This window comes from Dermacentor silvarum, chromosome 10 (assembly GCF_013339745.2).
Source record: "Dermacentor silvarum isolate Dsil-2018 chromosome 10, BIME_Dsil_1.4, whole genome shotgun sequence".
Classification (NCBI taxonomy): Eukaryota; Metazoa; Arthropoda; class Arachnida; order Ixodida; family Ixodidae; genus Dermacentor; species Dermacentor silvarum.
The window spans coordinates 94,113,396-94,136,361 of NC_051163.1; the positions used below are offsets into that span (position 1 = coordinate 94,113,396).

The following is a 22,966-nucleotide window of genomic DNA, read 5'->3' on the forward strand; positions in this document are numbered from 1 at the left end:
ATAAGTAGTTCTACACCTGTTTCACCGCCAGTGTACGTCAATGAGCATCTTTGCTCGACGCTAAAAAGGTTGCTAGCACTTGCGGTAAAAAAGAAATATGAAATGAAGTGGAAATCAGTGTGGTCTTTTAATGGTAAGATATTTGCTAGACAGTCCGACGCAACACCTGTTGTGCACATACCAAGTGTGCGCGACATCGATAAGATTTTTGTAAGACAGACCGGTTCTTTGCTTGCGTAAGTTGAGAAGGAGTACCGCGCTTGCTTGTATTTCTAGTCGTTTTACTTTTATTTCTGATATGAATTATCAGGAGCTTGCCTTTCCCCAATGCGTCAGCTCACGTCACCCAACAAGTGACTCAGTGCTACACATTAGTACAAGATCAGTGAACCATAAGAAAGACGATGTCGCATTTCTTCTTGGCCAATTCCAATTAACGTTTAGCGCTATAATGCTGACTGAAACTTGGGGCAGAAATGATGATCAGGCCTTCAGTTTGGACGGTTACAATGCATTCTCGCATAATCGGCCAAACAAACGAGGCGGGGGTGTGGCACTGCTTGTTACGATGAAAAAGAATTGCCATGTCGTCCCTCAATTTACTGTAGTAACTGATGACTATGAAATACTAACGATTCGATGTAAGCATGAGCTGATTTCCGTACTTTATCGACCACCAAATGGGAGTATTGCCAGTTTCTTGCTGTTCTATGAAACTTTTTGGGAATTTGTATGCAATAACAACTTACACCTGGTTTCTGCAGGAGATTTCAATATTAATATGATGGAAGAAAGCAATGCCACCCGTGATCTAAACACCCTGTTACATTCCACTGGCTTTACCAACTTAATTACTACGCCAACTCGTATTACATGCTCAACTGCATCGGCACTTGATCTCATTGTGACAAATATTGACACCGTAATCTACAGCGCAGGTACTGTCATATCTGATATTAGTGACCACTGCCCTGTCTTTCTAAATTATTATAACGAATCACTGGATAGAAATTCACGACAGGAGCTACTCATTATTCAGCAAATTACCCCTCAGAGTAATGAATCATTCAAAATTGATATAATGAATCAAAGCTGGTCATCTGTATACGAAAAGAAAACAGCAAATGACGCTTACGATGACTTCATGAAGCTTTTTATTTGCATTTACGCAAAGCACTTTCCGTTCAAAACGTTTACACCAGCAAAAAAGGCCAAAAAACGTTGGGTCACTCGCGAGCATCTGAAAATGATAAAGAGTAAAAATGCCTGCTATCATTCATTCTTGCGCACGCGCCGAATAGAAGTGTTGAAAGAATTTAAGAAGCTTCGAAATCGAATAAATGTTGAACTTAGACGTGCCAAGGAAGCCTATTATCGTCGTCTTTTCGAAAATACTAGTCGACAGCGACCTAACGCTACATGGAAACTCATCAGTAATATACTCGGCCGCGAAAATAAAAACGCCCTACCTGAATCCTTAACACTTGCCGGTCGCAAATTAACCGGCACATCACTTGCAAATCACATGAACAACCACTTTATAAATGCAGTTTCAGCATGTAATGACCATGTAGGTATGGTTACCGGATGCGGTAATGTGAAGCAGAGCATCTTTCTTTACCCAACTGATAAAACTGAAGTGCATCACACTTTTATGTGCTTAAATAATACTAAATCACTCGATGCCGATAATTTGCAGATCCTTCCAATAAAGCATGTTTTACACTTAATCACAGAAGTTCTTGCATATTATTTAACCTAATTATTGAATCTGGTGTTTTTCCAGAAGCTATGAAAAGAGCTAGAGTATCAGTCATATTTAAAGGAGAAGATCGAAATATAGTAAATAATTACAGACCTATGTCTGTCCTTCCTGTATTTTCTAAATGCCTAGAAAAAATTATCTTTGCTCGAATAACGCAGTTTTTCAATAAATTTAATGTTCTAACAGATGCGCAATTCGGCTTTAGAAGCGGCAGGTCTACTGAAACTGCACTACTGACATTGAAAGAAGCTATAGCTCATCACATTGAAAAAAAAAACGAACTCACACTCGGTATTTTTTTTGATTTCAGTAAAGCCTTTGATTCCCTTGACCATAGTATTCTTTTGCGCAAACTAGAATCATATGGCATTCGTGGTATTTGCATATCTCTGCTTCAATCTTACCTTCAAAATAGATGCCAGAGTGTTCACATCAACAAATGTAGCTCGTCATTCTTGCCTCTCACCTGCGGTGTACCGCAAGGGTGTATTTTAGGTGCCCAAATGTTCAATGTTTATATCAACGATATTGTAAACATAGGTACAACAGTTAAATATGTAATATACGCAGATGATTCAACAATACTTATCTCTGATATTAACTTGCATCATTTAATATCCAAAGCGAACGACGTGCTTTCGGAGATTTCCTCGTGGTCAAAAATGAATCGACTCAAGATCAATCCAAATAAAACTAAAGCTGTTATATTTCGTGCTAAAAATAAGGCAGTCGCTACTCACCAGCCCTTAATTCTTGATTCACAGCGAATAGTTATTGTTGATACGCATAAAATACTTGGGGTTTACTTTTCATCGAATTTAAATTGGGATGCCCACGTAAACTACCTCTGTAGAAAAATCTGGTCTGTAACAGGAGTCGTGTCTCGCTGCCGTAATCTGCTGCCGCTCAAGGCTAAACTTCAAATATACCACGCATTGTTTAACTCACATTTAAATTATTGTACGTTGATATGGGGCACAAAAACTAAAACAAACATAAATAAAGTTCTTGTTCTACAAAAAAAGATAATCCGCTACATTGGAAACATTGAACGTTTGGGAACCACCTGCAAAGCGTTTGAAGAATTCAATATAATACGGGCTGACAACATTTACCCATATCGATTGTTGAACACACTCTACTTCTCCAACAAAGAACTCTTAAAATTCATTACGGCCTTATCATGTCTAGAGCGTCGTGTTATTACGGTGCCCACAAGAAACACCCATATTTGGTCTGTACCTCGGTTTCGTACAACCTATAAGTACCAAACTTTGGCATACAACGTCCCCACAATACTAAACACATATGCAAACACAACCAGTTGGAGTAAAAAACAGTTACGTTCATACTTTTGTTCTATTGTGTGCTAGAAGACAATTAATTATCTGTAAATGATATCGACTAAACTGTTTCAACTATGAATATATTATTAATATTTTCTTTTTGTACATTTGTGTGACTGATATATTGTTACTTGTAAATTTCCATATCCATTTTTTGTGCATTGAAATTTTAGGTGCATTTGTGTGATTTATGTACATGTTCTGTAATCTGCTTGTTTTCACTTTACCTTTGTCACGGCGTATCCACCATCTCAACCTGCGCACCTTGTACAGCTGCTGCCATGTAACGGTCACCTGGGCCCTGTCAAGCCGTTTTCACGGCTTTTAGCCCAGCGGACCTTCCAGCTTACTGTCTGGTAAATAAAGTTGAATTTGAAAATTTTGAATTTGAAACTTCCCCATCGGACGGAGACAAGCCCGAGCGCAGGCGCTCGCGAGAAAGTATGGAAACCACCCCAATGTCTTGTACGTAGACGCGGCCAGCACTGCAAGAACCACCGCATTCGTCACCAGCGTAGTCGATAATCACGGGACCGAAATAAATGCATCGTCGGTTTCCAGAGTGAGCGCTGCGGAGGCAGAGGAACTAGCGATAGCGTTAGCCATCACGACGAGAGCGCACTGGCATTGCGTTTAGTTCTGACGGACTCTCAGACGGCATGCAGAAATTATTGCAGCGCCAAACTTTCCAGGGCCGCACATTGCATTCTGAATGGAACGCATGCACCAGCTGCCACCATACATACAAATCGTGTGGACTCCGAGGCATGAGTCCTTACGCGGCAATCAGCAGGCACACGCCTACGCCCGAGCGCATGCACACGGGGAGCCGCGAGATGACCGCGCCGAGCAGTTCCAATCAGAGCCCATACGATTAACCTACACTCACATCCTACAGCACTATCGCCTTTCACGAAGAACACTACCCCCACCTCATAATTCTCTGACGTGAGAGGAGGCCGTAATATGGCGAAAACTCCAAACAAACACATATCCAGATTTGAGTCTATACCACGCCATACACCCTGCGCTGTATTCCTATAAATGTCCACACTGTGATCAATGTGCAACACTTTACCACATGGTATGGGCTTGCGCAAACACACCACAGCTAACCCCCATAACACACCCCACCACACGGCAATGGGAGGCAGCGCTGTCCAGCTCCGACTCGACGGACCAGCTCAACCTGGTCAACCGAGCGAGAAGGGCAGCTAAGGCCGCTGGACTCCTGGACTGAGGGGACCACCCACTGCAGAGTAAAGTTTATTCTCTCTCTTATGACAATGACTTCCACCTCCATCCTTTAGTGTTTCCTTCACTTAGTACCCACGTGCGATACCATTTCAATGGTTTCGAAGAGCTAATATTTTTATGCTGAGTCATTGTCATTTTTGTTGAGTCATGCTCATTACTATGACTTCCACCATACTTTAGTGTTTCCTTCACTTAGTACCAACGTCCGAACCCACTTCAGTGGTTTCTGAGTGTTATTCTTTTTAGCTGAGTGATTGACGTTTTTGCTGAGTCATTCTTGACTTCTACCTCTATTCTCTAGTGTTTCCTTCAGTTAGTACCAACGTCCGAATCCATTTCAGTGGTTTTTGAGTGTTATTATATTTCGCTGGGTCATTGTCACGAAACGACCATGAGAGCACCAAGTTAAAGGCGGCTGCGTCGTGACCTACATGACATACATGTCATGACATATTATTTATTTTCGTCATATACTCTTATCATAGTATGCCAATTTTGGTACATACCAAGTTAACGAAACGACCTTGAGAGCCCAAAGACCTAGGCGGCTAGATAGATACATAGAAGATGGATGCTGTCAAAGCAGCAAATGTTCGCCAAGAAAGGCTTCGCATTTAAAATCTGCCCTATTCGCCCTCAAGTGGGCGGCCTTCTCATTCCTGGAATCCGTGGGCTCCTGCTGTCACCCTATGCCGGTCTACCAGCTTTCGTTCATCATCATTGGCTGGGCAAGAAAGCGTGACCTCCCACAGTACTTTATTGTCCCCTTCTGTGTTCTCTTCTTCGACTGTTGTTCCGTCTTTAGTTTTTAAAGAGTTCCAGCGGGTCTCCTGCACTCCTTTACCATGTGGCGCAGGGTGCCCGGGACTGCGCAAAATGTGCAGAGGCAAGGAAATTACGTTGAAAATACCCTATGCAATAAGGTACTGTTAAAATAGGTGTTCGTCTGTAGCCTTCTTAGAATAACGGTGTTTCTTAAAATAATGGTGTCTTCTCTATTGAGTATTAGTTGAAGTGGTGGGTGCTTTCTGCCTTCCAGTCTATGGTGCTCTAGAATATAGGAGTACATATTCGGGGATGTTTTCCAGCATCGTCGCCTTTTTGGTCCCCTCTGGCAAAAAAGCTGGATATGAATGCTCTCGGGCTGCGGCGTGAGCCGCTTTGTTGCCCGCCAGGGACTTGTGTCTCAGGGTACATACTGGGTAGGTCTCTAGAAGATATCCTCTTCAGTTAGAGGTTTCAGTAACAACGCGCAGCTCAGTTCTTTCTGTTTTTCTTTATATACCTTTACTGCGCTAGCTCTAGCGCACTCTTTCCCATCTCCTCTGCTTGAGGCTTATTTATGTACTATACGCAAAAATTCAAAAAGGAACAAATCGAATATTACTTGTACGTTGTTCCGTTTTCACGTTGGCTTGCATTTGAAATATTGGCTAAAATCAGTCCACAAGAGATATATGCTTGTTACTACTCTAAGCCTCGAAACGAGCTGCCGAGCAAATAACAGTCGCAACTTCCATGCAATTACACGTAACATGCGTTATTACAGGTTATTTCGGGTCAACGTCTCGATTTAGGCTGATGGTACGTTGTGAATGAAAGGTAGCTCATGTTTAGAGACTGGGAAAGGTTAATAACATGACATGGAGTGATCCTACTTTAGTTTAACTCTAGCTGTAAATGAATGATGAAAACTGAACTGCATGATGGAAACTAGAGCTAGATTAGCTTTTTAACTTAACTAGAAAAGCTAGAACTAGCTAGATGCTAGATGCAGGATTATTTGAATATGAATTTAAATATTTCATTTTTCTCATTCCGATTTTAAAGCAATGCATTCAACTTCTACCGCAGCCTCCCGAAGCAAGAATAATATAACCGCTGGCTCCCTGTCCATTCGGTCCGCATAGTAGGGGTGAAAAGACAAGATAGTGGCAACAACAACTATAACAACTGCTAGTACTACTAGTACTACTACTACTACTAATACTACTACTACTACTACTACTACGACAACGACGACGACCATGACAATGACGACAATGACAACAACAACGAAAATGGCGGTGTTCTTTGTGGAAGAAGCTGCTGTCGCAGTAAATGAATTCAGAGCCGAAGGAATCGCTGGATTCTTCAATTGTTTTCATAGCGAAGGTGTTAGCATCTAGTTGGTCTGGATTTTTCTTTATGTGCTCATCAAAAAAAATTGAAGCTGGAAAAGGGGCTTGTGTTTCAGTTCCCGCGTAATAGAATTATCTTTCCTCGTATATTTGAAGTACAATCCGTTGCTCTTATGTCTGTAGGTTGGCTTAAGTCATACTTTACGGATTTCCTAACACATCCTAATTTCAGAAATTCAATTAGTTCAATAATTCAGAGTTCAATAATGCACTTGCGCTAGGTGGAGAGTGTCAAAGAATGAGGATGTATGCGGTAATGGTACCACCACCTAGCGGCCATGGCCACTCCGAGAGGCCTCAAACTGCAGTTGGAAGAGGGCTTTTTCGTTCTGTTTCTGCGTGAGAGATTTGTTTTCTCGTATATTCGAATAACAATCCGAAGCTATCATGTCTTCAGCTTCTTTGTAAGTCGTACTTTACGTATTTACTTTTAAGCATTATTTATTTCACAAAGGCACTCACTGTTGGCAGACGGCCTAGAAGAACGAGAATGTATGCTGTACTTACGTATACGTACGTGCGCGCCTGACGTGCGTCGCGTGTGCTGGTGGTGCTTGCTTAACGTCGTCTAACTTTAGTTGGGTGGTGGCACTTGCCTAACGTCCGCACTAGCTTCGCTGCACATCCACTCTCACAGGGTGGAATAGACGCGGATTTTTTTGTCTCCTAGCTCACTTGCTGAGTCACGACATGAGTGGCAAGTTTCTTTTGCAGAATTATATGTCTCCATGACATCATGTATGATGTCATTTATTGCCCGACAAAAAAAGGCCGCGGAAACCTTGCACTGTCACAGTAGTAAAGAAAGCTCGCTCTGAAAAATAAAAATAATTTTGCGGACAGCGGCGGGATGAGGAAGGGCGTGAAATCCTTGTGATCACCTTGTGCGGAAATGTCAACTATGTTCGAGGGTCGGCCTACTTGTGCTTTCGTATCATCATAATCAGCCTATATTTAGGTCCACTGGAGGACGAAGGCCCCTCCCTGCAATCTCCAATTACCCCTGTCTTGCGCTAGCTGATTCCTACTTGCGCCTGCGAATTTCCTAACGTCATCACTCCACCTAGTTTTCTGCCGTCCTCGACAGCACTTCCCTTCTCTTGGTATGCAATCTGTAACACTTTTGGTCCACCGGTTATCCATCCTATGCATTCCATGGCCTGCCCAGCGCCATTTCTTTCGCTTAATGTCAACTAGAATATCAGCTATAACCGTTTGTCCTCTCATCCATACCGCTCTCTTCCTGTCTCTTCACGTTAGGCCTAACATTTTTGGTTGTATCGCTCTTTGTGCGGTCCTTAACTTCTTCTCGAGCTTCCTTGTTAACCTCCAAGTTACTGCCCCATATGTTAGCACCGGTAGAATGCAATGTTTGTACACTTTTCTTTTCAACGGCAGTGGTAATCTCCCAGTCAGGATTTGGTAATGCCAGCCGTATACACTCCAGCCCAATTTTATTCTTCTATAATTTTCTTTCTCATGATCAGGGTCCCCTGTGACTAATTGACCTAGATAAACGTACTCCTTTACAAACTCTAGAGGCTGACTGGCGATCCTGAATTCTTGTTCCCTTGCCAGGTTATTGAAGAATATCTGTGTATTCTGTATAATAATCTTCAACCTCACTCTTACACTTTCTCGGTTAAGGTTCGCATTCATTTGCTGTAATTCGTCCCCATTATTGCTGAATAGGACAATGTCAACTGCAACCTGAAGTTTTCTGAGATATTCACCGTTAATTCTCACTCCTAAGTCTTCCCAGTCTAAAAGCTTGAAAAAAAAGAATACTTCTAAGCTTGCCGTGATTAGCATTGGGGAAATTGTGTTTCCTTGCCTGACCCCTATCTTGATAGGTAACTTTCTACTTTTCTTGTGAAAAACCATGGTTGCTGTGCAATCCTTGTAGATATTTGCCAATACATACACGTATGCATCCTGTACTCCCTGGTTACGTAATGCCTCTATGACTGCTCGTATCTCTACTGAATCAAATGCTTTTTGATAATCTATGAAAGTCAAATAGAGAGGTTGATTGTACTTCGCAAATTTCTCCAATAACTGGTTGATGACATGGATACAATCCGTCGTAGAATATCCCGTAATGAAGCATCCTGTTCTCTTGGTTGGTTGAAGTCAAGTGTTACCCTGATTCTATTTGAAATTACCTTGGTGAATATTCTATACAATATTCAGAGGAAGTTAATGGGTCTACAATTCTTCAAATATTTAACGTCTATCTTCTTATGAATGAGTATAATGGTGGCGTTCTTCCAGCTTTCTGGAACATTTGAAGTCGTGAGGCATTGCATAAATAAGGCTGGAAGCTTTTCAACTGAGATATATCCTTAATCTTTGATGATTTATTCCATCTTCTCCATCAGCGTTTTTCCTGATCATGTTTGTCAAGGCCCTTCTAACTTCAGCGCTAGTTATAGAAGGGGGGGGGGGGCCTCTGTATCCCGTTAACCACTACTTCGAATGAAAGTAGCTTGGCTGCTCTTGGCACTGTACAGGTCAGTATAGAATTCTTCCACTGCTTTTACTATGTGATCGAAATTGCTGATGATGTTACCCTGCTTATCTTTCAGCGCATACATTTTGCTTTGTATATGCATAGTTTTCTTCTCATTGATTTCATGCTGCGTCCATATTTTACTGCTTCCTCAATATTTCTCACGTTATAATTTCGAATATCCCTTACTTTCTTCCTGTTAATCAGTTTCGACGGTTCAGCGAATTCTAACTGACCACCGCCTCCCTCCAGCGCTGGCTTCCTGCTTTCTTCCTTTCGCGTGGGAGATTGAGTCACCAGTTCCCCTTGCACCCGGTCGGAAGATACGCATTTACTGTCGCAGCTAAACGTTTCCTCTCCTCCGAGGGCCTCATGAGCCTCCTGGGTGTCCGGGGGGGCGTTCTGGGCCTCCGGTGCCTCCTGGGCCTACGGTGAATCCTGGGCCTCAGGCCCAGGATTCAGGCCCTCCTTGGCCTCCGTCGGCTCCTGAACCTCTATCGCCTCCTCGTCATCCGACGCTTCCTGGGCCTCCGGCGCCTACGGCGCCTCCTGCAGCAGGCCCCCGGAGCCTCCTGTGCCCCCGGCGATTAATGCGCCCCCCACGATTCCTGCGCCCCCGGTGCCTCCTGGGTCCTGGGTCCCCAGGCAGCTCCCTGGCCTCCACGGCCTCCTGGGCATCCTGGGTTTCCTGGGGCTCCTGGGCTTCCTTGGGCTCCGGGGCATCCAGGGCCAGCTGGGTCTCCTGGGCCTTTCGCACGACGGAGTTATCACTTTTGCTCTCTGTCGTGCGATCGCTCCCCGTGAAAGCGCGCGTCCCTCGCGCGCTTTCACTGGCACATTTCACTCGATTATAATTGGGTCCATCATTTCACTTTTTAGACAACTTCAATTTCGGTATTCCATTGTAACACGAGGTTTGACTGCAGGTAGCAAATATCTGGAAAAAAGCTCGCGTTCCAATCGAGTGAAAATGATCGTTTTGTGAGCACAAGTTGCAAGCCCCATGAAAGAGCCGATAGTGATTTAGTGCTTTGAACAGTGCGTAGTCCTTTTGTGAGCACTCATATAGTGCTCTTGTCGATGAACTCCACACATTGCGAACAGTTGAGTGCAGTATCTTAGCACCCATGAGCAATAACGAAAGAAATTATTATGACAGACTTTACGAATGGTAATCTTGCAGTGACGAACCACTTGAACGGAGCCATTGAAACGAAGTTGCAGCCAGGACACTAGAGATACTTCAGAGTTTCAGCTGGGGTGAAGATATTACAACAAGATAACCTGTGTCGTGGTTTCATTTGGCATTGTGGTTGGCAGGTAAATTGCTACTTTGTGCGTCTGCAGTGGCAATAGGTGTGTCGCTACATTCCTTTAATGCTAATCGCATTAACGCCGACATTCATTATCCTGAGATTGGTTCTGCCGGACATTTTTCGTTGCGGTACTTTACTTCTGTTGTATGCTCTAATCTTTGAGAGTACCTCCACCTGTACTATAGTAGCGGTGGTAGACAGCCACTACGGCACCTTTACTCTTAGAAATTGCAACAATGCAGGACTAAACAAATTGAGAAGCTTTATTGCACGTACAGACCGCTGGCTCCTGGCACTAACGGGGTCGGTCATCGTTATCTATGCTTTGCAACGATTGATTTCACATTCATTGTTCTACTCGTATCATCCGGCATCGAGTGGCCACTCGTCGTGATAACGTCGTCACGGCGATGTCCGAGTCAAGGACGCAGGGCGAAAAAAAAAATAAAATGGAACTGATGTCGCAGAATATGTCCGGGACTTGCATACACACCGAAAAACACTTTGGGGAGACGAAGCACTGCGCTGACGCAAGGTGAAACGCCTTGAGTGTCACGTACCTTGTTTTGCAGCTACTCGATGTTAATTTTTGCCTGCTATATGCAATTTCAGCATAAAGAAGCTTTAACAAAAGCCCATGCTCGTCTTGTTATTGATATCAGTGAACAGTGCACTCGTGTCTTCTTTTGTAGGTTTTCAAAGTGGGAATTGGTCACCCTCTTATACAGTAGAACGACAGAGTCAACACACTGAGGTCGGAGCTGTTAATAATACGTGCTGGCACTGTTGTTAACTTCTATGCGAGTGAATGTGCGATGCTCACTACCCGAAACTGACGTTCAAATGCATATCGCCTTTATTATGTCGCGATGCCTGCTAGCGAGATCTTAAAATTACTGCAACGCTTAGCCAGAATCACCTCCGGGTGATTGTCGGGTCGGATGATTTCGATTAGGTGATTTACAATTACAAGTTATTACTCAACCGCCACGCGAAGTTACTTAGCGACGAGCAAATGCCAGCGTAGTGCATGCGATGTGTGCTATATAAGCACTATTTCTACTTATATGCATATGCATAATTTATACCATAATCATATCGGTCGCAATAGATCGCATAGATAATAAGCGGTCCGTTTATGTCTCCTTGGTGTCAGTGGCTATGGCGTGGTGGTATTTCCCGTTTTACAGCTGGCTGTTCATAACCGCGTGCGGTTTGTCATGTACAGTTCAAGTTATGAGGCCCGTGCGGAGCATGACGTTCATCTACTGCAGTGCAATGACGCAACGACTGGCCTACGTATTGTCCAACGTACAGTGGAGTGGAAATTCAGCAAGCTAGCTGCAAAATAATTTCTTCATTCCGCCTTTTTTTATCTATTTAAGCTATATTTGGTACAACATTGCCTTGGGAGATACGGTTAAAGCATGAGGAAATGCCTGAACTGGCCGTGCCACAGTTGCAGCAAAGCTACTATAAGATACAGTATACAGACAATCAGTTTGGGCAGCAGAACCAACGAATTCTTTATTATCAAGGCTTGTTTCAGTTGCTGTAAGCTTTACTTCAGTGTACTGTAGAGCACTGCACGGGCTCGGGCTTACCCGAAAGCCCGAGCCCGGCCCGGCCCGTGGGCCGCGCCGGGCCGGGTAGAACAGTTTTTTCACGGGCTCGGGCCGGGCTCGGGTACAGCGTGTGCTTTTTGACCCGGGCTCGGTCCGGGCTCGGGTTTTTTGACGCGGGCCCGGGCCGGGCTCGGGCTTTCTGGTGGTGTGCATGTAACGTGCAGCGAGTTATTCTCGGGCATCTCAACTCTGAAAAACATTATTTTTCGGTCTTGGGCCGGGTTCGGGCCGGTTTCGAGTCGGACTCGGGCTGGGCTCGGGCCTAAGATAAAGGGTGGCGGGCCGGGCCGGGCGGGTAACGTAGATTATTTCCGGGCCCGGGCCGGGCCCGGGTCTCGCCATAAAAGTTTTGATCGGGCTCGGGCGGGCCGCCCAACGTAAAAACGTGCCCGGGCCGGGCCCGGGCTGAAAAAATCGGCCCGTGCAGTGCTCTAGTGCACTGTTCATGCGCCGAAAATCCTGTAACGTTAAGAGGGGCCACTCTAACCATGGGCTGCTGAGCACGAGGTCGCGGGATCGAATCCCGGCCACGGCGGCCGCATTTCGATGGGGGCGAAATGCGAAAACACCCGTGTACTTAGATTTAGGTGCACGTTAAAGAACCCCAGGTGGTCCAAATTTCCGGAGTCCCCCACTACGGCGTGCCTCATAATCAGATCGTGGTTTTGGCACGTAAAACCCCATAATTTAATTTAATTTTTAACCATGGTGAAAGGGGTGTTTTCAGGCAGTCCATTCATGGCTACAGAATCTTCTGCTGGCACACTTTATAGTTAATGTGCAGTGGCATGCTCTATTGACATTAAAAATTTCTTGCATTAAATGGCGCAAAAGCAACCTAACCAATGCTTATCAACTTCTAAAATTTTGCACAAAGAACAGGTGCAACATACTGGACTGGAAGACCTCGGGTTAGGGCCACCTTCTTTGGGTCAACATTCACAGTTTTTTCAAATGTCAGCAAGCCCTTCGTTAGGAAACCGCCTTAGAATGAGACCTTCGTTGAAAGAAACGTTTCATGATGTATGCTGCTCTTCGCTGTTTACCAGCTGTGCCAGAGAACGCCGCAACGGTTATAGCCCTAATAAATCCAGAATGGAGAAAGCAACAAACTGTTCTTAGTGTGTTTTGCGGCGCTACCATAGTCTTGCTTGGAAGGCAATGTAACCAAATTATTTATGATCATGAACCGTCTGCTCGACGGGTAAGCAGGATAAGCAAGTGTACGACCAACATTTCCAAATGCGTCTCTACCAACCTATACCTCGGGTTCTGCTATGGGAGCGGACGAGCATTTAAGCGTATATTGGCTCCTTTCGGTGTGTGAAAAGAGCTGTGATGGCTTGATTTAGGACCCTGCCCTCTACGCTTATTGAAAAAATGTGAACAAGAATGTACTAGAAATAGCTGTACGCGATTATTGCTCCGTAGACTGCGAGAACTCGTTCAGTCGGTGAGAACTTGTACAGTCTACGAGAACTCGTACAGTCTATGCAGCAATATTCGCGTACATTTCTCGTACACATGTGTACGCGATCGCCTTCTTGTCACTGATCGAGATTCTCGTACATTATGAACGAGTTTCTTACTACTAGCTAAGTGCGTACAAGATGACGAGCTTGTACGACCTGCGAGAGTATGCAGCCTGAAAAAGATAGGCACCTCATCTTCATATTTAGTATAATAATGCAAATACAATTCTTTTAAATACAAGTGTTAATGCACAAACACTTGTTCTGACCTTACAGCAGTGTTGTGTTGCTGTAATGGTTTGTTCAGAAATTCACAGTAAAGAGTGATGTTGAGGGAAAGAAATGTCAGGTGAGGTAATGGTAACAAGTACACCTTACACAGGTTCTTAAGTGCACCTATTCAAGCTTACAATAGTGAAGTCCTCCGAATATAAGCAAGAGCACGTCATACATCTCGCAAGCGCTGTTTATTGGACCTTGTAATGGTACTTAAATGCACCCAGTCTGTTGACAGAAGACCACTGGAATGTGTTGCTTGAGTGACAGCTTGCAGCACCCCAGAAAAGTAAACAAAAGCTCACAGTTTTTTTTTTCACACATGCAATAAATAACACAAACGCAAAAACAGTTTGGCTTACATTCGCACAAGTAAGAATGCTGCAGCATTCAGAACATGCGATACTGAACAAAATTTATTAAAAATAAGTGGTTTCCTGCAATGCTTATGACTCCTAAGGAAACGGGCATTAGTGTGGTAGAATAACCTGTCACACTAGCAGATCACTGAAACAAGTGTTATCGCAGTAAAAGAAGACATTATTTGAGTAACAATAATTACTAGTACAGAAGCAACATAAGTAACATGCATAAAATTTACTTTTAGAAAGCAGCATCAACAGGTTGATATAATTAAATTACTTGGAAACTGCTATTCTGCCAGCAAAGTAAAAATCATGGTGGCGTAGTGGCTTTGACATTGCACAGATAAGCCGAATGGCGCAGGATAAGATCCCATGCACAATGGCCACATTTCGATGGCAGCAAAGTGCAAAAACACCCCCTTAAGGTGCATTGGGCACATACCCCGGGTGTTCAAAGTTAATCCAGAGTTCCCCACTACAGCATGCCTCATAATCACATCGTGTAGGAGGACTTGTTGTTGGGTAAGTTGGTGTTTGCTGAACGACATATTGTAGAACAAATGCACAAATACGCAGAAGATACACAGACACACGTCACATGTGCTACTAGCAACTTTATTTGAAGTACAGCGAGATACAGTATATGTACTCTTCACAACGCGCAGGCGCACCAGCCACTTCGGGCAGACAACAGAAGGCGATAATCAGGGCTAACGTGATCATTTTGAAGATCTAAAGAAAGCAAGTTCCACATCACAAAAACCACAGAAGTCAACTTTCACACGCACTACTTTTTTTCTTTTATGCAAAATGCTTCCAACAGCTCACGTGCGGTTTTATATTTAGTTCTGCCCCGGATCTTCCCATCATGAAATCTCGCACGACAAGGACAGGCTTTACAGTATGCTGAAAGATGCACATTCAAGTCTTTCGTCGTGTTGTTGGCATGCTCCATCATTGGATCATTGATGCAGCGGCCAGTTTGTCCTACATAGGATTTTCCACAGGACAGTGGGATTTCATAAATCATTCTGGTGGCACATCGCCAGTAAGGTGTGACGTGTTGTACTTGGCAGCCTACCTTATATCTTCCCATTATGCGGGGACACAGTTGGGCCAGCCTATTGGGAACAGATAACATTAAAAAAGCGGGCACACTGGCAAATGATGCCAGAGCTGGTGAGCGGAATGGCCAAAGGCCGCAAGTCGTACCGTATGTGCATAAGTTGAGCCACAATTCAAAGAAAGTGGCAAACAGGCATGGAGTGCCTGTAGTGTTCTCATTCCAAATAGTCTGGCCCGAACTTGTTCCCGCATAATGGGCAGATCTAAAGTAAGCTGCCAAGTACAACACGTAACATTTTACGGGCTATGTGGTCCCGGAGTGTTTTATGAAATCCCACAGTCTTGTGGAAAGTCCAATGTAGGACAAACTGGCCGCTGCATCTATGATCGAATGAGGGAGCATGCTAAAAACATGACGACAGACTTGAATGCGCATCTGTCAGCGCGCTGTAAAGCCTGCGCTTGTCATGCGACATTTCATAATGTGAAGATCCTGGGCCTAAGTAGAGATAAAATCGCATTTGAGCTATTGAAAGCGTTTTACATAAAAAATTAGTGCTTGTGTAAGTAAGATCTCTGTATGACACGGAACTTGCTTTCTTTAGATCTTCAACATGATTATGTTAGCCCTGATAATCGCCCTCTGAAGCCTGCCCAAAGTGGTTGGTGCACCTGCGCGATGGGAAGAGTATATATACAGTATCCCGCTGTGTTTCGAATAAAGTTAATAGCAGCACCTGTGACCTGTTTCTGTGTATCATTTGCGTATTTATGCCTTTGCCCTACAATATGTCGTTCAGCAATCATATTGTGGTTTTGACAAACAAAACTCCAAAATTTTATTTAAAGCAAATAGTATTGCATAAGGTCAAATGCTTATATAGAATCATCTGACAGTTGCTGCGTTTAGCAAAATTTATTATTTTCTAAAACAAGAAATTTTGAGATGGTTCGAGCAAAAATCTACTTATGCCAAAATTATTGCCATTAATTTTTATATGGCCCATTCTGCCTTACTTTCTTTTTAACTGAAATTATATATGCAGTGCAGGTGCTCCCCACACCTAAAAAATTGGAACCACTCCTTAAAGTGAATGGTATTGTTTCAAATGACAGCACAAGTTTGCTTTGCGATTGTTCACCAATGAAATTATTGTCAAACTTCTTGAAATTACGGACTCCTCGACAGGATAACTAGTCACATTGGGCACCCTTTCATCAGTTTTTGTCCACAAAATCAAGCCGATAAAGACATTAACCTGAGTCTGCAATTGTTATTGCATTCTGGAAGGTTATGATAAATTTATGGTCATTGATCCAAGCCAAGCTAAAAAAGCTCCTTTTCTGGAGCCGAGACAGATTCCTGGATTACACCATGGAAAGTAAGCTCGTGGGCCTTTCTCCTACTTCAGAAAGAGCTTACTGCTGGCACGTTACACGATGCAGGTTACTTTCGATAGGGTTGGGGGCAGTGCCAGTGTTGAAGTTCAGTCTTTTGCGCGGAATGGCAGTTTCAGGTTTAGTGGGCTTGTAGGAACACAAGCTCAAGATAACTTCCTGGTTTGAAGAGGTTGTTTTGGTTATAATACATCAAGCTATCTTGTGACTGCCCGCACAGGTGGTCCGTTAGTCTCGCTGTGAAGTTGACATTTAGGTTATGTCCCAGAAGACCCAGAAGACCCGAATAATCGTCTGCTCTAGTTCACACCTTCCGAAGAATGCTCGAGTTTTCAAGCTCTTGATTTTCTCTCAGCAATCTTGAACTCTTTCTGCCAGTAATTTCTTCCCAGCTGGCCGATTTATCTCGAGGCCCCACGCTGACGCTACCGATTCTTTCAAGTGTAGACGTTTCAGGATAATGTTCTTTGCAGGAAAGGTGGCGCTTACAGATTTCTATTCTGGACGCAAGTGAGACGAACCAGTTAGTCTTGGTAACAATGTCTTGTCCTTAAGTTCTGTAGAAGCTATTGTCCAGGGTTCGACGAAAATTCATTTAGCCAGTTAGCATGACTCTGAAGTTGTGGTGAATGACCAAGTGCCTATCATCGTGTTAGCGAAGATACAATTTTTCGTAAAACATTTAACTCCTACAGGACTTCACACAAGATGTAACCAAGACTTGCCGGTTCATTTCACTCACGTCTTGAATAGCCATCTGTAAGTACCACATTTTCCTAAACCACACTTGCAAAGCCAGGAGTCATCCTGACAAGTCTTCAATTGAAGACATCAGTAGCGTCAGTGTGGGGCCTCAAGATAATTCAGCAAGCCGAGAAGAAATTGCTGACAGTACAAGTAAAAGTATGCCAACAAAGAATGAAGGGCTTGGAAGCCGATGTATTCTTCGCAAAGTGTCAACTACAGCGTCATTGTTCACGATTTCCCGGATGCGTAACTCCATGCCAACTTCATACCGACACTAAGGAAACACCAGGGCAGGCAGTTGCAAGAAGAGAAATTTAGTGTTCTAAGAAAAATGCGGCCACTAAACCCATGGAAGTTATGTTTAACTTGTCTTACAAGTACGCTGAACATAAACATGCTGTTTTGGGCAAGTGATCAAACATCAACACTGGTGCCTTGCCTGGCTCTACAAGTCACTTGCGCCGTAAATGGTGCCGTGAGTGCACTTCTTTCCGAAGATGAGGCCCGCACCTGCACTGTCAGTATGCTGTACAAATTGCAGAAGCACATTCCACTAGCTTGTCTGCCAAGGAATGAAGCTATGTGGCACTCCAAAACCCCTACAACCAACGAACGCAAACCCAAACATCGTTCTTTCACCTCTCGCTTTATAGTACTGTGCAAGCAGTAAAATTGGATGCTGTTAGAAGTGTTCTTACCTGTCACCTCCTTGCCTTTTCTATGAATTTTGTGCTAAATAAGGCTTTTTCTTGGTGAAAGAGTGCTAGTTTAATGCATAAACCAGCTCCATGGCAGTTTGCAACTAAGGAGTGTGAACATTTGCTGAAAAGTGGTCCACGAAGAATGTTGTAAAAAGATCACTTTAAAAAACACACAAATTTACATATCACCAAGGCCAACCCTTGTCTTCTATCTTAACATATTTCTCAAAACTCAAGCTCAAAACTGATATCCAGGTGCAAGCTCTCCATACCATATTACCTTGTCAATGATGAAGCCAAGCACACTGGTGCCTGGATGTTGTGGCACCAACTCAGGTGTGGAGATCAGCACTGATTAGCAACACAGCACAGTATGCTTACACTTTCTCTGCAGGCACATCCATACCTGCATTAATACAAGTGGGCTTAGTGCCCCATGAATATAATATAAAAAGTGACACTGTGAACAAAGCCATCCTTGTTCGGTATACATATGAAAAAATGCAGATATTGTCCATATAGCAAGCCACACTTTGAGTAACAAATCCTGCACTATAAAAAAATATGATGCATGAGCCATCTGTGCAAGAAAATTAATTGAAGATCCCTTTTTTTGCCTCCCTCCTCCTCTTGTTTAGATGACAGTCAGGTTAAGTAAACTAGGCCAGACAGCCACATAGTGTAAGCAAAGGTGGTTTCTTGGTGGACCGATTATGATATCATAGCACGACATGCATCCTTACAGTCGTCTTAATACTTTTTTGTAAGCTGGCCATCCTGCAGGCACTGCAATGGTAAAGCACCCATATGTACAGCAGCGTTACCCAATAGGGCTAACCAATAATTGTCCCCAGCAGCATAACTAGGCATGTCTACCAGGAGGCTTTCATTACACTTTGACAACTATCCTGCTATAGCTTGAGCCCAATTTTTGTCAACAGAAGACAAGCTTCAAGCATCTGCACAAGGGCACTTTAAAAAGTACCATAATAGCTTCCTACCTAATTCCACCTTTAAAATAACATTGGAAAGTTCAGTACCATGTGTAGAACCAATCCAATTGTTCTGCAATCAAGTAAGCATCTCCTGTTCATACACGCAAATACCAGCAATAATAGTACTGACATATGGACATTTTGTAGACAAAAACACCAAGCGCAAGAGATGAAGCTCGGACAACTTGGTAACAGTTCCCTTTGATGGTGTTCACAGCACACACATGCCAAAAGTATAAGCGACAGGCACACAGTGAAAAAGAACTTTCCTCTTTCGCACTCTGTGTGTCCCTTAGTTTCTTGGAATGTGTGAGTTTTGAATGCCACCATCTGCCTGTCGCTTATCTCTTTAGAAAGTGTGCAATGTGAATAGCATGGAAATAAACATAAGAGACCAGATAATGCTACAACAGATAAAGAAAAGGAAACAGGCTCTCTGATGCAGCACATCTTAAATTTTCAAGCAACATCCTAAGCCTGCTGCACTTAAAAAAGCTCACTCAAGTTTCTGTGCAAGACAACAGTTTGCTTTTGCAGAAAATAGAGTTACATTTATTCTATTATTTTGGTAAACTGGTGCTTCACTATTGTGAAAAGCTGGTATCATTGAAAACCAGCTTAATTTTTGCGTAATAAAAAAGCGTACAGTCAGCTACATAGATCAGGCTTGGTATAAAATCTGCCAGTCAACACGGTCAAACCTGCAATTTATGTGACTTCAGAGATCAGCTTCAAGCTTGATGCTACGCTGCTCTAGAGATGTGTTATGAACTGACTACATTTAAATGTTATGCTTCATGGTTTGTTGCAAGCTTCAAGAATTCACTTATTCATTTATAAACATACCTCATAGGCTTGAGCATAAGGTGCTAGGAAGAACATTGTGAGCCAAAAAAGTAAAATACAATAAAACAAGTCAAAAAAGAAATAAATACTCTTTCACGCTGTGATTACTTATTTGGCAGCTACCTTATAAAAGCGAGTAGAAACGTTTCCATGCTGATAGTGCTTTACAAGATTAAATAGAAGATTCAAACACTTTCAAGCCACCTTTCGTGACTTTTTCTTTCAACGTACCTTTCGGAATGGGAATCAATGAATAGCCCCCCCCCCCAAAAAAAAGAGAAAAAAAGTGTAATGCATGATTTTTGACTACTTAGAGAAATAAACCTAGGAACACAGAATCTGTGCAGGCATGTATGCTAGAAATTAAGTGCAGTAATGCTTCCAATAACTTACAATGCCCTTATGCTTTCGTCGGGCAACTCATAACAAGACCTAAAAGGATATGTGTGCCTCAAGACCCAGTTCCTAAAAAATTACGTCACTATACCGTCAGTAAGAAGCATATCATGCATATATGCTCATGCCCCCAATTGTACTTAACGCAGAGGAGGCTACTTAGGTATATTGATTAAACTGAAGGTAGGCGATATCTTAAAATATAAAGTTCAAGTAGTACTTTAATCGTACATTGAAACTGCAAGTTATGAATATGGCATCTAAAGCAAGAGTGTAGTACATTATGCCAAACCTGCCAGCCTGCGAACTTTATATTTTGCAAAAATCCTAGACACAATCCTTTGTTGGAAAGTCAGTATGTATTTTTTAAAGCTTTCTCTCAGCGTCTACATTGTTCAATAGACACATTATTAATCATTACCTTGGAACAGCAGAAACTGAAAACATTGTTTTTAGACCAGTGTGCTTTTTTCAGTGCTTTTGCTGTTGCCGATTTAGCCGGCTTCACGAACTTATCTCAATAAACTCGTCTGATACGGGTTTCATACAGTGCACTTATGAACGCGATCAAGCCCAATGCGGATCAAATTCCTCGCTTGTGATTGGCTCCTTTACGCAAGCTGCACAGGGAAACCAAATGCAGTAGCTAATTTCGACCTGGATAGGGCTTGATCGCGATCACAAGTGCATGTGTGACACCGGTATTAAGGAAGTGCCCCTCTGGTATACTCGTTAGGGATTTTGCATAGTTAATAAAGCAGCACAAGTGCCATCACAATTTAATAATTCGTTTACATGCAATTTCGCAATCTTATACCACCCCATCTTTCAAGATTCTTACAACATATCCGCAATAGAATTTCATTATCATAACTCAATGCAACAATAGTAAAATTGTAGAATGTACCCACGTTTGTAAATCTCACCAAAAGATTCAGGACCGATGGCAGGTACAAATTATACCAACAGAACCAAGAACTCATAAGTGGCAGTGACCGTTTTGTACACACCTTATCAAAGCAAGCAGATCAGATTCCTTGTCGGGCTGCTCAGGCTGCATTTTGCCACATGCTCCCATGTGCTGTAGAGATGCCTCCGTCTCACGAAATCGTGACATCCCTAAACAATGCTCAGTTTATTGCAATCACTGCTGAAACTGTAAACTTGTGATTTAACAGTACCGTGTTAAATATTGAAAAGGTCTCATACACGGTTGTGCAAATATCTCATTCTCGCATCACAGGCAGTTATTTAACCTGTGAAATGCACAAAGACATACAGAACACTCACCACAAGAAACACATATTGTCTTGACAATCTCCCCGCAGAGGCGTCTGCGTCAGCAGGCGTTTGGTTTGTTGTGACACCACGGACCCGAGTACATGGTGATTGGACCCTCCCGCGCCTAACCGTGCGCGGCTTAGCCGTGTCCAGGGAAAAGGGGATTCTGGGGGTTCACCCGATGCCGGGTGTTTGGACCTTTATGGCCCCTCGGCGGAGGCAACACACCTCTTTGCCCTCGGCTTCACGTAGACGGCACCCCCGCACTGACCCACCCGCGGGAAATTGGTAGTTGCCTTTTCCCATTCTCGCCTCTAACTTTCGTCTTTTTCTCTCACTTTCAATCTTTCCGGTCTTCTCCTCTGTTCTATTTACTTCCGATCTTCTGGGGAGCGAGGGTTAACCTCGTGTGCGATAACCAACCTTGGTTATACATATTGGGTTTATAGTGGCTGTGTACAGCTGGCGATGGCAGGCTTTATCTATGTACAAGTCTTGTCACGCCCTCTTGTTGGGCTCCGTGGTGGGCGGCTGGCATCGCTGCCGAAATCAATGAACACTTGATGGCTTCGTCATTCCCCCGACTCAATGAACGTCTTCTTACAAAAAGAGGGCGCACCGAAGAAAAATTTCAATTTTTTGTCAAACACAAAGAATGTTTCCCACGTTTGCATGTCATTCATAGTCTTAACCCTGAAACGACCGCTAGGACAATTTCACGTTTCTGTGTTTCCAAATATCTCACTGACAAATTGGGCCGAGGCTACAAAGTGACCAAAATGGCCAGCGGCGACCTTCTCCTTGAGATTCGCGACAAGTAACAACAGGATAAGCTTACAAATCTAGTGGCATTCGGCAATCTTCAAATCACTGTGACACAACACCGGTGAATGAACACAAGCGAAGGAGTGATATCTGATGATGATTTACCGAATCTGAGCGAATAAGAGCTCCTAGAGGGCTGGAAAGAACAGAATGTGATTGAAGTATGAAGGATAAAGATTAAGCGCGATAATAAAGAAATACCTACTAGGCATTTGATCCTCACCTTTGCGACAAGCGAGCTGCCAGATTCCCTTGAAACAGGATACACAAAGACAAGAGTGAGACCATACATCCCGAAACCCCGCAGATGTTTTAAGTGCCAAAGATTCGGCCATGGCTCTCAATGCTGCCGGGGCCGACTGACATGTGCAAACTGCGGTAACAATGAACACACTTCTGATAACTGTGGTAGTGCGCTCCACTGTCCAAACTGCGACGGCGATCACGCGGCATATTCACGATCATGCCCTACGTGGAAGAAAGAAAAAATATATTATTACTATGAAAGTGAAGGAAAACATCTCATTTCAAGAAGCAGGGAAACGTGTTTCCTTCCTGCATACCGCAGGGTATGCTGGTGCAGCGGGAAAGGTGGCAA

The 22,966-nt window shown here is 43.5% G+C and overlaps 1 protein-coding gene across 14 annotated transcripts in view; it reads right to left on the minus strand.

The window, feature by feature from the left end:
* LOC119466292 (cuticle collagen 2-like) overlaps positions 1-22,966 on the minus strand; it is a 1,179,781-nt gene that overhangs the window by 814,151 nt on the left and 342,664 nt on the right. The gene's annotated exons all lie outside the window — the stretch shown is intronic.